The 18418-nt window shown below is 27.2% G+C and overlaps 1 protein-coding gene across 3 annotated transcripts in view; it reads right to left on the bottom strand.

The window, feature by feature from the left end:
* LOC136083677 (TNF receptor-associated factor 3-like) overlaps positions 1 to 18418 on the bottom strand; it is a 131176-nt gene that overhangs the window by 69848 nt on the left and 42910 nt on the right. The window lies entirely within an intron of this gene.

The following is an 18418-nucleotide window of genomic DNA, read 5'->3' on the forward strand; positions in this document are numbered from 1 at the left end:
GTCAACCTTCCCCCCCCCCCCTCACCTTACACTTTATCAAGAACTCTTTTGGAACCCAGCTAGCACACTTGCGTTTGGCCAACATATGAAAACACATTGCGAATGTTGACTGTTTTCTCCGATGCAAGTACAACGTTGATCCAATGTTAGTTTTATTATATTTATATTAATGAAAACCTTAGTAACGACTAACGATTAAAAATAGTTAGGAAAATTACATTGGTCCAACGTTTGTAAAAATATCGGAAAAGGTGGTTGTTTTTCCGATCTAAACCCAATGTTGATCCAATCTATAGGGATCAAGGTTGATCAAATGTGTATAACCCCATATTGACCCAATGTATATAGATTAACATTGATCCAATGTCTATAACTCAACCTTTATCCAATGTGTATGGATTAACGTTGGATTATATGCATTGGATCAACGTTGGGTTATATACAATGGATCGACGTTGTGTTTTCATCGAGAAAAAGCAGATATACAAATATATATTCGCATAATTTATAATAATTATTTTTCATCTAAATATTTCAGTTAATTATAGAAATATAATTTGCTATTATATTTTCCCTTTTATAATATAAAAAATTATCAAGCCACAATCAAAACAGACATGAATTTGTGTTGATTCAGATGCAATAATTAATGACCTAAATCAATATATCATGTGGTATAAAAGTTAAAGTTGACTCATCCAAACGGATGAAATACTACGTACGGATGAAATACTACGTACTTTGTCACTTAGGGGAAAGACTATGTTGATAAATACGTTAGCAAAGTCAAAAGTGTGGTTTCTGGCAAACGTGCTGCCCGTTCCCGAATGGGCAATTGAACGTCGGCATAGAGCCATTTTCGAAAATCTATGGCAAAAGACCAATTTCAATCCGGTCAAAAGAGAGACACTTTTCTTACCCGTCAAAAGCGGGGGTCTCGGAATTTTATCACCGAAGGAGATAAGTCTTGCACTTCGCCTCAAAACACTCTTTCAACTGAAAGAGTGCAAAGAGGACAAAGCTCACGATTATTACTACTTTTCAAAGTATTGGTTGGCGAGTTCACTTATAAAATTTACGAACCAACACCAAAGCTGGAACTTTTTAAAGCAGAACAATTTTCCGAAACACTGGGACAACAAAACGTCTCAGTACTACAAAACAACAATAGAAATATTAGGCAAAAACGGGTCCCTTTTTAACGTCCCCCTAAAAACAACAAAAAATTTTTACTTAGAAGTGGCAAAAAACAAAAAGACAGTGGTCCCAGCAGAACTTTTCTGGAACGGTTCAACAAAAACAACAATGCCGTGGACCCAAATTTGAAAAAAAAACTTCACCTCCCACGCATGCGGACCGACTCAAAACATCCTCTTTCGTTTTTTACACAACATTTACCGTCTGCGGCCTTGCTAGCCAAAAGCACAAGGCAGCAGATCGTCAAAAATAACAAATGCAAAACTTGTGGTAAAATCGAGGACAACATGCACATCTTTGCCTACTGTCCTCCTTCTGTAGAAATTTGGGAGTATTTTAAACACGTATATAACTCCTTGACATCCCGAAACAACTTTTCTCCGATAAATTCAATTTTCTCGATTGAAACAGCGAATTTATCGGTGAAAAACCCCACTTCGCAGCTGCTGTTGACACTCACTCAAACCATCATGAGTGCAATATGGAACAGTAGATGCCACCATATGTTCAGCAACAAAAAAATTGACCCAATGGCAGTGATCAGAGTAATAATCAGGAACATCAGGAATATTATTACCTTAAAATATAATTATCATGTCCGTAGAAATACAACGGACATTTTCTGTCAGTATTTTTGTATTAAAAATGTTTTCTGTCAAGTAGAGAATGGAAGTCTGAAACTAAACATATGAGCTAAATTAAAACAACGGCTCGTTGTATGTTTAGTAAAGACTTCCTTCCCTCTTGCAATTTTTTTTATGTTATACAACAATTTTATTTTTATATAAAATAAGCAAATCACTGCCAGCCCTTATTTTATGAAATATTATTTTAACACAAAAATTTTTTTATCTATAGTGTTCGTAACGTAATGTTTATTTAAAAGTCCTGTAATTCCTTTTATAATTTTTTTGCATATAAATCATTCTTTTTACCTTATGAACCTTTCCTTAACCTATTTTAAAATTTCTTCTTTTTTTAACTTAATCTAAACTCTCGATTTCTTTCCGCACAACGGCAAAAAAATAAAAAACAAAAAAAAAAAAAAAAATATATATATATATATATATATATATATATATATATATATATATATATATATATATATATATATATATATATATAAAACCAAAAAACACAAAAAAATATAAAATCAAAAAACACAAAAAAATAAAAAATTAAAAATACAAAAATTTTGTAATAAAATTTACAAAACAGAAAATGTATATATTTGTGAAAAATTGTAAAACCATATATTGTAAAAACATAAAACCTTAGTTAATGTTATTAAAAAATTGTAAATATTTATTATTTTATAATAAAAACAAATAAAAAAATAAAAAGAAAAAAATGAAATACATGTATAAGTATATATACTTATAAATACTTATGTAAAAGTATAGATATACTTATACATATATTTTCTTATACATTTACTTGAACAATATATCCTGTTCCCTGCATATTTACTTATACAATATATCCTGTTCCCTGCATATATATATATATATATATATATATATATATATATATATATATATATATATATATATATATATATATATATATACATATATATATATATATATATATATATATATATATATACATATATATATATATATATATATATATATATATATATATATATATATATATATATATATATATATTTATATATATATATATATATTCTTTTTTGAGACGAAAATATTGTTATTTATGATTAGACAATCAGACCAGCCCTTACTTTATGATATATATTTTATTATTTGCATGTTTTCTGTATTTTTTGTAATGTGATGCATGTGTAATAGTCCTGTATTTTTTTTATTTTACTTAATAAAATCTTTACTAATAATATTTAATTAACCTTCTAAAACCTTTTTCCATATTCTCGATTTCTTTCCGCATAACGGCTCAAAAACAAAAAACACAAAAAAAAAAAAAAAATTAAAAATAAAAAAAACTAAAAAAATTATATATATAGAGTCAAGAAATTATTTTGAAAATATAAGCAAATACATATTGTCAAATATTTTTGGATAAATCAAAGTTAAATTTATGTGAAAAGCTTTTTTTAATATTATAAACGCATGTTATAAAAATATATAAAAACGGAAATATATATACAAAGAGGAAAAAATTTAAAACTTATTGTATACAGTATATGCTTATTTATTATGCAGAAATAGTATATAAAATTTGTAAATATATATATATATATATATATATATATATATATATATATATATATATATATATATATATATATATATATGATATATATATATATATATATATATATATATATATATATATATATATATATATATATATATATATATATATATATATATATATATATAGAATAACATATGGGCATAAATATATGATTTGGAATGTGTATATATATATACTCAAATATAAAAAACTAAACTTTATTTCGAAATAATAATAATATCTCGAAGTATAATAGTTCCGAAATAAATTTAAGTCCGAAAAAAGTTGAATATAAGGTCGTGTAAACGTAAAATATAACGTTGAATCAACTTAAAATACAGCGATTCGCCAACGTAAAATACAACGTTGTGCGAATGTAAAATACAATGTTGAATCAACGTAAAGTATTATGTAATGCAGACTTAAAATACAAAGTTGGACCAACGTTATTTTTTGGTTGTTGGCAACGTTGCATTTGTAACCAAAGTGATATAAATGCAACGTTGGCGGTCAATGTTAGACCAATGCAACGCTCAACATTTTTCTAATGTTTTATCAACGCATGTGTGCTAGCTGGGCCCTAATTACCATCATATTCTTTAAGTTTTATTATTATTAACATATATTTTCTCATTACGGGTGTTCAGAACAAAATATTTGAGAAAACTAAATAAATATAAAACATATTTATATTTAATTTCGATTTTAGATTTAATGTTTCAAAAAATGAATTCATGTTTATTGTATACTTTTTATTATTATTATTTGTTGTTAATATTGGTTGTGGTTTTTTTATTGTTAAATATATTTAAAATTACTTATACACTACTGTCGGAAAAATTATGGACACCCTTGAATTTTGTAAAAATGGTTACTGATCTAAAGTATTCATTAATTAATGCACACAATATTAAACACAAAACACAGTAATAATACAGTTAAGTAAACGCGATTGTTTTGGTTGAGTTTTATTTGGCACGAAGTGATGAGAAACATATTTTTTTGTAGCGTCCACAATTTTTCCGACAGTAGTGTATAGTGCCCTTTGTGGTATTTTTATATATTTATAAAAAGCTTTTGATACCGTTGATCGTAAAATTTTGATTTCTAAATTAGAACACTATGGTATTCGTGGTGTTGTAAGTGACTGAATTTTGATCTTATCTTACAGATCGGAAACAATTTGTAAGTATTAATGGTTATAATTCTACTAATAAATCTGTTGTGTGCGGTGTTCCTCAAGGTTCTGTTCTTGGTCCTCTTTTGTTCTTAATTTATATTATTGAAATAAACAACTCTATTCGCTTCTCGTCAATTCATCTATTTGCTGATGACACAAACCTATTATATATCAACAAATTGTATGATTCTCTATGTAAAAATATAAATTCAGATCTAAAAGAATTGTTTACTGGTTAAATGCTAACCTAATATGTTTTAACGCCAAAAAAACTGAACTAATCTTTTTTTCATCTTCAAGAAAAAAACACAATCTAAACAAATTTTCTAAAGTTCAAATCAAAATTAATAATAAACGGTTACATCCAACAAAAGTTATCAAATACCTCGGTGTTTTGATTGACTGCAACCTTTTGTGGAGTTTTCATATTGATGAGCTACGCAAAAAACTAACTAAGCTAATGGCTTACTTTCAAAAATTCGTCGTTGTGTCAATAAATTCACACTAAAGAATATTTACAGTGCATTATTTTTATCGCATTTTAGTTACTGTTGTCAAATTTGGGGTCAAAATGGCAACTTTCACATCAAAAAGTTGATGTCCTCTCAACGTCAATCCATAAAAATCATAAACTTCCAACCTTTTTAGTCAAAGTCAGAAACATCAGAATCTTTCAAAAAACTAAAAATTACAACCTTTCCAGCGCTTGTAAAATTTACTAATCTTCTTTTTGTTTTTGACTCTTAATAAAAATTTACCCTTTTCTGTAACAGAATTTTTAAAAGAAAGTAGAATATTTCAAACATACTCTACTAGAAACATTTATTATTTTACCATTTACTATTTTTATCTAATATTCAAAAAAAACTTTTTTCCTACTAGTACTTTCTGACGTTTTTTAAGCATATTAACCGACTCCTAAAATCTATAATGCCTGAACACTTTAATATTATTATTATTTTTTGATACATAACGCTTTATTTTTAATTCTTAAGATTTTTATGCTTTTCGCATGCATTTTTTAGTGCGATGTTGATATTCATTTAGCATGCATTTGGCTATATAAATTCAATTATGCTCAGATCATCGTGCATAGCTTTAGTACAACCTCACTTGAAAATTGATACTATCGTATCGTCATACTTTAATTTCATAAAAAGAAGCATTAGCTGATATTCAAGATGTTATTAATAAAATTATGAGGTATATGTGCGTGTATTTACTTAAGCATATACACACACATATACTTTCAATTTTCTTAATAACAAATTGTAAAACAGCTATTGCTTGTTTTTATGAAATTGAAGTTTTATTTGTATATAAACAGTATTTTTACTTTTTTAGATTTTACAAACTTTGACGATTTCCAAAATATATGGAAAAATAGCTAAAGCATATCCTATAAAAAGTTCTGAGAGAGAGGATGTAGAGTTGTATCAAAACAGAAAAGGATATTTTTCTTTGAACTGTCATTAAATTAAAGGTCCTTCAAAAGAAATTTTGTTTGCAGGTATTCAATGGACTAGATGTGTTCAAGGATCACAAGTTTTTAATATTTCTGCTATTAAACAGGTTTTAGAAGCTCATCAGCATATCCATTTTATAGGGGACAACGCCCCATACTATCAGTACAGGTGTGACAGTGAAATGTTGTTTTGGAATTTGTTTGCAATATCCCTTATCAAATAAATCAAAAAATATTTTTAGTGATTATTGTATCTTGCTTTGCTTTACAACATTGTTTTTCTACAAAATGATCTTTGTGTAAATGATGAAGTATAAAATTATAATGAGGAAAATGGTTCTAAAGCGTCTACGAGAGGTTTTGTAAGAAAAATTAAAATAATGACTCGATTCTTTTTATAAATATTTAGCTTATTAAAGAATAAAAACATAGATAATTAAAAATTATCAACAAAGAAGGTCTTTTTATTGATAAAGTAAATGTAGAAATCAATCTGAAAAAACAAATAATATCTTGTGAAATAAAAATAACATTTAAAAACATAAAAATGCTCTAATAAAATAATTCATAAAATAATGTTTATTATAATCGGTGTATTAAAATGTAACATTGTCAATATTTTTTGAAATTTTTTATTTAAATGTCATAATAATTTTGTTATTTTTTTGGCTTTTCTGGTACATCAAGTTTTTGATAATATCAGAAGACATTGTTTCAAATATAAACTTTAGTTACTCATTTGGTCATTTGGTAAAAAATAATATTGATATTGTAAAAGCTATATGTAAAGAGCAAAGAAAGTTAAGTTTGTTTGTATCAATAGTTCTATCCTAAAAGTGTAATTAAAACATTTAAGTTTTTTGAAACTTTAATAGTTTAAATTTTAAAACTACATTATCCCATCAAATTTTAAAATAGAAGTAAATGATTTTGTGGCAATATTTGCAAAATGTTGTCTATTGTTATGATTTAGATTTTATTTAGGCCAGTTTCACCAGTCTTCTTTTTCAGTAAAAGAGAGCTTTTACTGAAATTCAAAAATTTAATAAGTTTATTTAGTTGAAATTAATTGCTTATATTATAAACTTAACAAATGCAAAATACCTTTTCTCTAAATCTTATATTGAACCGAATGGCCACACTCTTTCTCTCACTTCAATGATACAAGTTAAACTAAGGAGCAATTTTTTGCAAAGCATCTTTATTTTACATAAGTATAAACATATAAATATTTGGAGTTTGCTCCGTGTCTGGAGGTTATCTCAACGGCCATGAAATGCTGTATCTGCCCCTGATTTATACAGATTTTGATCCTATCGTTTTACTGCTGACTTGTTATAAAAAAAATGTTCTGTCGTACATTAAATGAAATCTAATTCTTGTTGTTTGTTTAATTAAAACTCTATTAAATCATTTGTTATATATATATATATATATATATATATATATATATATATATATATATATATATATATATATATATATATAAATATATATATATATATATATATATATATATATATATATATATATATATATAAAACAAATGATTTTATAGAGTTTTATAAATTTTTATATAGAGCATGATATGTTTTATTTAGAGTACTTTATAGAGTTTTATATATATATAACATATATATATATATATATATATATATATATATATATATATATATATATAAATATATATATATATATATATATATATATATAATATATATATATATATATATGTATATATATATATATATATATATATATATATATATATATATATATATATATATATATATATATATATATGTTTGTATATATATATATATATATATATATATATATATATATATATATATATATGTATATATATAAAGGGGTCAAAAAGGGTGTTGAACATTGTTACCCTTTGGACCATTTTTGAGACTTGATAGAAGAGAGCAACAAATCAATATTCGCTTTTTCAGTAAAAATGAACAATGGTTGGTTGCCACCCTCCAATAGGTCTCAAAAACAATTAGAGGAACTCCAATGTCTGACACTTATTTCAACCCTTGTATATTAGGCCCGTAGCAACCAGAGAGTAAACAATAATTTTTCAAATAATAATTTTGATAAAAATTGACTGAAAAAATGGCTAAAAAAAAAGGTTCGTAAAACTATTTCGAGGCCCCTTAATCCAGCATTGTGCCCCCAATATAATTTTTGTTCTTTCGGGCCTGTATATATACACATATATATATGTATATTTATATATATATTTATATATATATATATAATATATATATATATATATATATATATATATATATATATATATTTATATATATATATTTACATATATATATAAAAATTATGTTAATGTATTCTACAAATAGAGTGCTCAATATTCTTAAAGAACAGAGCAATGATAAATTAGTAAAAACACTTATGTAGTTCTTAGTTGTCTTCAACAGCGTGTTTCTCCATCAGTAGGTTTATCAGGAAGCAAAGGAATCTAGATGAACCTACTGATGGAGAAACACGCTGTTGAAGACAACTAAAAATTAAATAAGTGTTTTTACTAATTTATATATATATATATATATATATATATATATATATATATATATATATATATATATATATATATATATATATATATATATATGTATATATATATATATATATATATATATATATATGTATATATATATATATATATATATATATATATATATATATATATATATATATATATATATATATGTATATATATATATTCAGGCCCATGGTCAACTATATTTACACGGTCGGATATTCTGCTTTTCGGAGCGAAAAAAAAAAAAGGGTAACTTTCGGACTTTATTAAACGAGAAGAAGCATTTATCAATCGAAAGTTATGTAAATTTATCAATTGAAAGTTAACCCCCAGTAAAAATTCAGCTATTTGTGCTAAACATTTTGAAGAAAAACATTTAAAAAATGGCAAAAGAGTAACATTAGTTTGGGATTTAAATCTCGTTCCAATTATTTATTGCTTAATTGAAAAAATACCTCCATCATCATTTATAACTAAATCGAAACGTAGATAGCCACCGTCTGTCCGTCATCTATCAAAAATAATCAGGATGAATCCAGTATATTTATAAAAAAAAATGAAATTCACTGTTTAAATGATTTAAATAATTTTAACCTTTAAGAGTATCAGCTCAAAATATATAATGACAAACAGATATTTTTTAAGTTAGAAATTAATCAACACTTTGGTATTTTAGAAGTTACAGAAACAATTGTAGTTGATGAACTTAAGTATATTTCATTGTTCTCTAATTTATCTTATGTTCTATTGCCTCTATGGTTTCAAAATATTGGCTGTGTATTGCAAAAAAAAAATGTGTATTGGAGAATTTTCCAGCCTACACAAGAAGTTACGTTAAAGAAAATAGTTTGTTAAACAATTTAATATCTGAACTCAATAAAATAAAATACAAAAAACCAGTTGATCAGTCAAAGTTTTCATCAAATCTTTTACGATATTCCTTTATTCTTAAATGTATATCAGTCCAGACGTAATGACCTTCATGATTCTCCTTATTCTCAAATACATATAAAACAATTTACTAAATTCTAAATGTTTTATATTCTCTGCTTTTCATTTTGATCAAATTCATGATGTTATTGATGTACATCCTGGTGAAATATTATAGAAGTTACTTCGTAATATATATGATAAAGACCAATTACTTCAGTCAAATTTAAAAAATGGTCTAAAGTTATCTTATAAATTACTTCATCCTGGAGATAATAAACAAAGTACTTGCTCTTGCAATCTTTGTTCCCACAACTTCAGCAGCTGTTAAAAGTTTTTTTTTGTCCAGATAGGACTGATTCCTCAAGCTTTCTAAATTTGATAAATATATGGTGGATAATAAGTAACAGTAAGCAAAAATACAACAACAATATTTGTATTGGAAATGCATCTGTTTTCGGTAATATAAAACTTTAATTTTTGAGGAATTTAGTGAAATGGATTGATTGGCAATCATCTCAAGTTTCAAACCCTCAAAAATTTACATTTAAAAGTTTATTAGCTGAATGTGGTGAAGTAGAATGTTGTTATTTAGAAAAGTTTCATTTTTTAACTTTTGATTGTACCCATTATGTTGCAAAAGCAACTGGAATATTAGATACTGCCATTTTGCTTATAAGAAAATTAACTTTTTGTGATCAATATGCTGCAGAATGGGTGCTTAGATTAAATGATTGCTTCATTCTTATGCAATGATTACCTTATGGGATAATATTACATCATGATCATCAAATTATTGGTGTAAAATTTGTAAATCACGTTATTACAAATATCTCCCCTTTAACATTTTAAAGTTACGTTACGTCTTAATCGGTTACAATTGGTAACAAGGTTACATTCTCTAACTTTTAATTAAATATTAAGTAAATAAACTTGATAATGCAGTAAATGTTTGTTTTATATTGCCGTATTGCTAAATATCATCTTTTATTTTATTTTTATTGTTATCGTCACAATTGGTTACTTTGTCACGAAAAAAAAAAAAATTCTCAATTCGCAACGTTACGTCTCAATTGCTTTTTTTTTTAACTTTATAAAGTGTAACCAAATAAGACGTAACGTAACGTTACCAAATAAAGATTCGAGACGTAACTAAACTACTTGACATAAATGGATTTTTTTAACGTAACGTTACATCTTAATCGGTTACACTCTAACAAGTAAAAAGATAGACGTAAGGTAACGTAAAATAAACTAAATTTGTGACGCATTAAATTCGAGATTTTGTTTTTTTTTTTGTATTGTAATTTATTTGGTCATCCGGCTATTTGCCATATTGACCCTCGTTAAAAAAATTTACAAATAATCCGTAAAAAATAAATTACCCCCGTTACAAAGATGTCATATTGACCCCTATACAAGAAATCACCAAAAAAATTAAACATAAAAACACGTAAAAAATAAAAATTTTTTTCAAAGGAAAAAATGAAACTGACAAAACAGATTAGTGGCGTGCTTTTTCTATTAAAACTAAATCTCGTTTGAAATATTTTAAAAGTTATTTTTGATTTTCAAGTGTTTTTAAAAATTTTATTCAACAATTATTTTCGTTTTAAAAGTGTTCTACATTAAATATCATTATATTAATATTAATTTCGTTTTAAAAATGTTCTACTTTAAATATCCAAGTATATTAATACAAGGCAAGAATATAAAAACAAAGTGTTGAGAATATAAAAACAAGAATATAAAAACAAAGAATATAAAAACAAAGAAGTTGAAATAAAAGGAACTTTTCAAAAATTCAAAAGTATTATTCAAAATAGCCACATATATCTGCAACTAAGTTTAATTTTTCATTACAAAAAATATTTCTTATTTCTTCCTTGAGTTTTTCTTGTTTATTTTGTTGATTTATTATTTGTAACTCATATTTAAATAAGTTTTCAATTTTAACATTAAACTTATTTAAAAGATACCTTTTCGTAAAAATTTTATTTTCATAGTAACTTTTCATTCTATTATAATAAATTTCTACTACTAATTTTTCTAATAAAATACTGCCAAATTCTCTCTGGCTTGCTCTTTTTCCGTAACCAAATAAAATAATTTAAAATTGTTATTATAAGGGTATTCCATAGGGTAAAGCTGGTCTAAAATATCTAAAACATAAAAAATTTAAGCTTGCACTTTCTCACATTCATACATCATGTGAGCAGTACTTTCAACTTTTGTTTTGCATTGCGCACATAGTTGATCTTTTCTAACTTTTATATCAAACATCTTTTCATTTGTGGGCAATATAAAGTGTGCAATTTTATATCGGATTTCGTTCGCTTTATTGTTAGTACTTCTTTTAGAAAGATCAAGAAAAAAAGATTTCCAATCTTTCGTTTATATTTTCCATACTTTTAAATAAAGTCTGCCAATTATTATATTTATATTCAATTTTATTAATTGGTTTGTTTAATAATTTATATAAAGTTAGAACTGTTAAACTTTTCCATTCGTATTTTGATTTTCTTTTGGCTAAATATAGAGGGGCTTTTTTATGATCATATTTGAAGACCACAATGGAAAAAACGGCAGAGTCACATTTTTATAATTTTTCAGTTATGGCCCTTGGGTAATAAAGCATTGAAAAATGCTTCTTTTAAGCCAAGTTTCAAATGAAAAAACCGACATAGTCTATGGTAAAATGGAATAAGAAAATATGGTATACAATGGAAAAAACAGCAGTGTCCACCAGTGACAAAGAAAGAAAAGGCAGGGTCCATATAATAACGTTATATGTGACTCTGCCGTTTTGATTTCCATTGTGATCTTCATATATTTAATTATTTCATAATTATTATTTGCTACACTTAATGGCTTTTTTATTTTAAATTAATACTTTTTGAGCACGTAAACACCTATGCCTCCGCCTTTTTTATTGCTTCCTCGTGGTTGGCTAATTAGTTTGTAATTTGCCAAACTATAATTTGAATTCAACTCTAGAGGACATTTTGAATCATGCCAAGTCTCTGACAGAGATATAACGTCGAACGTGTAATTTATAATAGATAGAAATTCTTTAAACTTTTCAAAATTTTGCCGCATGCTTCTTATGTTTAAGTGTAATATAGAAAGTAAATTTAAATCTTTTTTGATTTTAAATTCATAAGGATCAAAATAGGGTGTTTTTATTAAGCTCATTTGAGTTCCAGTACACAAGCTCATTTGAGTAACCAGTACACAAAGAATCTATACTAAAACAAAATGGCTGACTACGATGCTACACCTATTGTTACAGACAAGCCAAAAAAGAGAAAGAAAAATGGCAGTAAGAAAGACATAGCAAAGGAACAGAGGTTGTCATCTCATATAACTGGCCCTGACTGTAAATGTATAAGACTTAAATGCTTTTAAACAGTCAAAGAAGAGAATAGAGCCTTGCTCCTCGAGTCATTCAATGCATTACCAACAAAGGATGCTCAGGTGAGTTCTTCTTTTAAGTTTTAAATTAAACTCTTTAAATATAGTTCTAGACTATTTTTTTATTTATAATACTAGCTCTAGATTTAGGTCTAGACCTAGATTCATAATTTTAATGCACCTGTTATTCCACCATGAACATGTTGATTAAATAAGACAAAGAGTTTCTCATTCTCATTTTCATTCAAATTTAGTTAGGTCTAGAATAGCTAGACCTGTACATCTGAATCATAACCATGGTAGACATCTGGTTGTATTACTGTGTTATGATACCCAAGGCTGGTATTGTATGTTTAATAGGCATTTTTAACTTAGTTTTTTAGTGGGGTGGACCCAATATCACAGTTCATTGTTCTATTTGAACGCAGCATACCAACAAGCCTAGACGTCTATCTAACAAAAAAAAACTTCTTTATAAAATCGATAATTCCATTATGTTCAACTATCTATAGACAATTCTTGATAAAATCGATCATTCTATTATGTTCAACTTTCTGAGTAGGTCCTAGCACAAAGCAGTGAAATTTATTAATTCTAACAAAGTAGGTAGGCTTATATATTTTTAAATTTTATAAAAATGCTTGTATTTCCAAAGATGTGTGACCGGTTGCGTTAATAATCTTATATTGCTTCTTTTTACAGGATTCCTATCTTGCTTCACTGATTACAGTCGCGGAGATTAGCCGAAAAAGACCTCGAAAGGAAGAGCCTAAAAGTGCAAACAGTCACAGCTATCACTATAAAGTATTCCTGAATAGTACAGATGATGTTGACCCAGATTCATTTGCCTATGTTTGCTTTCAAGCCTTCATCTCCATCTTTGGAATTAAGAAAGGGAGACTTGAGACTATCAAGAGAAGTCTTGCTACTACAGGTAATTTATACTATTAGCAATAGTTTTTTGTTTCAGTTTGTGGAATAAAAAAGCTATTTTTTCTTATCATAGTTAATGTAAAAAAATGCACATTTTTCTATAATCCTTTCTTGTCTATATATTAATATTTTTCAATATTTAAAAAGAAATGTTGAAATTCATAAAGAGTGCTGTTATTCTCTGAACATGTATTTTTATAACTTTTTTTCAATTTTTTTTTAATTTTTTTTACTCACCCCAGGCCTGCCTCCTGTTGATGGACGAGGAAAGCATGGCAGTCATCACAAAATATCTGATGAACTGCGGCAGAGAATAAGCGACCACATCTCTTCGTTTAGGGGTCGGCAGTCTCATTACTCACAAGAGAAGACGAGACGGCTGTACCTGCCAGAAGAACTCAGCATCTCCAAGATGTTTGATTTATATCAAGAGAAGTGGCCAGGAGACAGTTTAGTGTATGAGTCATACAGGCTTATATTCAACAACGATTTTAACATTGGCTTTGGGTACCCAAGAACCGACACTTGCTCAGCCTGCGACCAGTTCTTGGCAAAAATAGAAATTGCTACAAAGACTCTTGAATCAGACCCAACAAATGAAGTCCTCATAAGGGACCTGAAGCAGTTAAAATTTCAAAAAGATCTCCACCAGCGAAAGGCTGACACATTCTACCGGAGAAAAAGAGACGCTAAGCGAAGGGCCAAGATTACACCTCATCTTGAGGCCTTTACGTTTGACTACCAAAAAAATGTCAACCTACCCAACAAGTCCACCAATGACTTTTACTACAACAGAAAGCTCACATACCAATCATTTAACATTCACCAACTATCAACTGATGATGTTTTTCTTTACTGCTATGATGAGACTGTCGCTAGGAAAGGTTCAGATGAGGTGGCTTCTTTCCTGTATGACCACATCACAACCAAGGTCAGCAAAGAGGTTACTCACCTTGAACTATTCTGCGATTCCTGCTCAGGACAGAATAAGAACTTTACCCTGGAAATGGTTTTTAACAAGGATGAAGGTCCAGGGACCGTTTGTCACAGAGACTCATGGAACGGTATTTTCTTGAAAACAAACATCGTTGTTCCAACGAGAAAAAACAATTTTTCAGTATGCACAGCAGTGCCAGTAGCTTTGTATGAAGACAGACTGGCTATATCAGCTGCAAAGTACAAAGACCTCCAAGTCCTCAAAAAATTTACCACCAATGAGGCATTCTATGATGCTCTGCCGTATGACAATAAAGTTGAAGATGAGGGTCAAGACCAGTGAATGTTCATGCATTTTTTATTTTTTTATTTGTTTAAAATAAAAAATTTTTAAAATTTAATGGTTTTATATAGTTATTTCTTATGTGTTACAATAGAAAAACAGGCAAAGTCCTAATCAACGGAAAAAACAGCAGAGTCCAATCTGAACACATTTTGAAAAAACAAAATTTTCCATGAGCTAACATGATTTTCAGAATATTTATTTGTTAAAATTTGATGCTTAAATGGATGACCTTCCCTTAAAAATTAAAAGAATTGACAGTTTCTCACATAATTTGTAATAAAAAGGTTTCAAACCTTTAATTTAGGTTTTCTCAAAATGTGAAAAATGTGACTCTGCTGTTTTTTCCATTGTGCTCTTCATTTTTAACCTTGTTTTAAAATTTTTTGTTTCCATTCTCTCGGTAATGCTTTAATAATCTTTTCTAACTCGTTTTCACTCACATTTATGCTTTTATCATTTAAAAATCCTGGTTGAAATGTTTTAGCAATATCAGCTACAATGACTATATCGTTATTTATATGAACTCTCTCTGGAATTAAAAAACTTTTGGGTAAATTTTTGATCATTTTATTATAAAAAAGGGGTTCATTTAAAATTTCTTCGATTTCCATTATATTTTACATGTTATATTTTTCTTTTAAACTATGCCAATTGGCTAATAGCTGAGCATAAAATTGTGGAAGTTGTTTAATCTGTGTAGGATTAGTTTTAAAAATGTGGAGTTTTTGGTTAGCGTTTCTATGCGAATTTAATATATATATATCATTGCATCTTTCAGTATTTTCATTGTGAATTTTGCTTATCCATTGCAATAGGATAGCTTTAAGTTTGTTCGTTAGGTTACTTAAGCCTGCGCCGCCGTGTTTTATTTTTTGTTGCGTTTTTATTTTGTTTAGTCTGCATATATTACTACCCCCCAAAAAATTATTAATCTTTGTTTCCATTTGATTTAAAAATACTTTACTTGGAATGGGAACAATAAAAGCTAAGTGTAATATTTGCGGAATTATCAAAGAGTTTATTATAGTTTTTTTGCCTTTTAAGGGTAGTTTAAATTTTTCCCACTTTCGAAGAGTGCTTTCCATTTTATCAAAGCGCTCTTTCCAGTAGGTTTCATAAGAAAACTTGCTGTTATTTGAGAAAATTGTTCCCAAGCTTTTAAAGCTATTTTCTTGCCAATTAAAATTTAAATATTTCTCTTTATCTTCAAAAACGTTTCTTCCTAATCATATGCCTTGGCACTTGACTAGGTTAATTTTAGCTCCTGTTGCTTTTTTATTTAATTTTAAAGCTTCTCCCACTTCTCTAATTGAATCGTCTCCAGTGAGAAAAAAATTAGTGTCATCAGCGTATTGCTGTATTTTTGTTTCATTTCCTTCAACAGTTATACCTTAAATTTTTTCGCTTTGTCTAACAAAAGTTGAAAAGATTTCTGCTTGAATTATGTACAATATCATTGACAAAGGACAACCTTGTCTTACACCTCTTAAAATATTGAACTTTTCTGATAATAAACCGTTTATTTTAATTTTTGCGAAAATTTTGTTATAGATTGTTTTAATAAAAGATATAAAACATTTTCCGAATCCAAAGTGTTTCAAACTTTCAAACAAAATTTCTCTATCTACCCTATCAAAAGCTTTGACCTGATCTATAGAAAGTATGCAAGCATCTAATTGGCGCGTTTTAGCAATGCCTATAATATCTCTTGTATAACTAAGATTATAATTTATCGTTCTGTTTTTAATACATGCTGTTTGGTTACTATGTATTATATTTGGTAATATATTTCTGTCTATTTGCTAAACATTTTGTTAGAATTTTGTAATCTACATTTGTTAGTGATATAGGTATATCCAATTTCCTATATCGTTTTTGTTACCTTTTTTAAAAATGCATATTATTATGGCTTCTTTTTGAGAATCTGTTATTTCTCTGGTAGACAAAACACTATTTAAAGTATCATTTAAATCTTTTTTGATTATTTCGAAAAAATTTTTATAGAATTCTATTGTCAACCCGTCAGAGCCGGGAGATTTGTTATTTTTCATTTGTCTTAAAGCTTGTTTTATTTCCCATTCAGAAACTTCTTTTTTTAGAATTTTATTTTCTCCTTTAGTCACTTTAGGAACTTTCGCATTTAAAAACAAAAACTGTTGAGAAGGTTTATCATTTTGTTTTTTGGTATATAATTTTTTATAAAACTTTTTAAATTCATCCAAAATTTCATTTTGCTCTGTTTTTACCTCCCCGTCACTACCATTTATTTCTGTGACGTATTGTTTTGCGAGTTTTTGTTTTTCTAGTCCGAAAAAAAATTTTGAACATTTTTCACCTTTTCATCTCCATTGAATTCTCGCTCTTATCGCCGCCCCTTCTGCTTTTTCTTTTTCAATGCATTCAATTTTCATTTTCACGTCATCATACAATTTTTTCATGTTATAATTTAGATGCATTTTTTTAGATGCATTTTTTAATATTTTTAAAAGTTTAAATTCTCTTTTATTCCTTTTTTGTTTTATTTTTTTACTAAACTTTTTCGAAATTTCTTTTATGTTTTCTTTACCGGCTTCCCACCAATCTTTAATATTTTCATATTTATTTTTTTGCTGTGTCCATTCGTTTCAGCTCGCTTCTATTAGATTTCTATACTCTTGATTTTCTAAATGTTTGTTATTTAAAATCCAAATTTCAGATCTTATATTAATTTTTATTGTATTTATAATCATTACTTGAGCGTTATAGTGATCAGTTAAAATAGTTGATTAAAAATATGTTTTAATATATTGCCTAGCTTTTTTACTAACATAGAAGCGGTCTAGTCTCGAATGAGACACACCGTTGGTGGCAGCGAAAGTATATTCATTTTTATAGGGATTAAAAGTTCTCCAAATATCTTCTATTTCTAAAATATTTAATAAAGTTTTTAAAGTTTTGTTTGACGGACATTCTCTTTTAAACATCGCGGGGTATCTATCTTTTTCTGACAAGGTTACGTTAAAATAACCCCCCCCCCCCCCCCCATAATATTTTGAAAGTTGTTCAAATCTTTTTTACTAAATTCATTAATTAAATCATTATAAAACGTTATTCTTAATTTTTGAAAGTTTCCACCACCGGAAGGTGCGTAAACGTTAACTATCAAATAATTTATGCCATTAATATTTAAAGCCACGTAGTTGAAATTTCCTTTTGAGTCATTACCTAAGAAAATTGGTT

Source organism: Hydra vulgaris, chromosome 08 (assembly GCF_038396675.1).
Source record: "Hydra vulgaris chromosome 08, alternate assembly HydraT2T_AEP".
NCBI classification, from domain to species: domain Eukaryota; kingdom Metazoa; phylum Cnidaria; class Hydrozoa; order Anthoathecata; family Hydridae; genus Hydra; species Hydra vulgaris.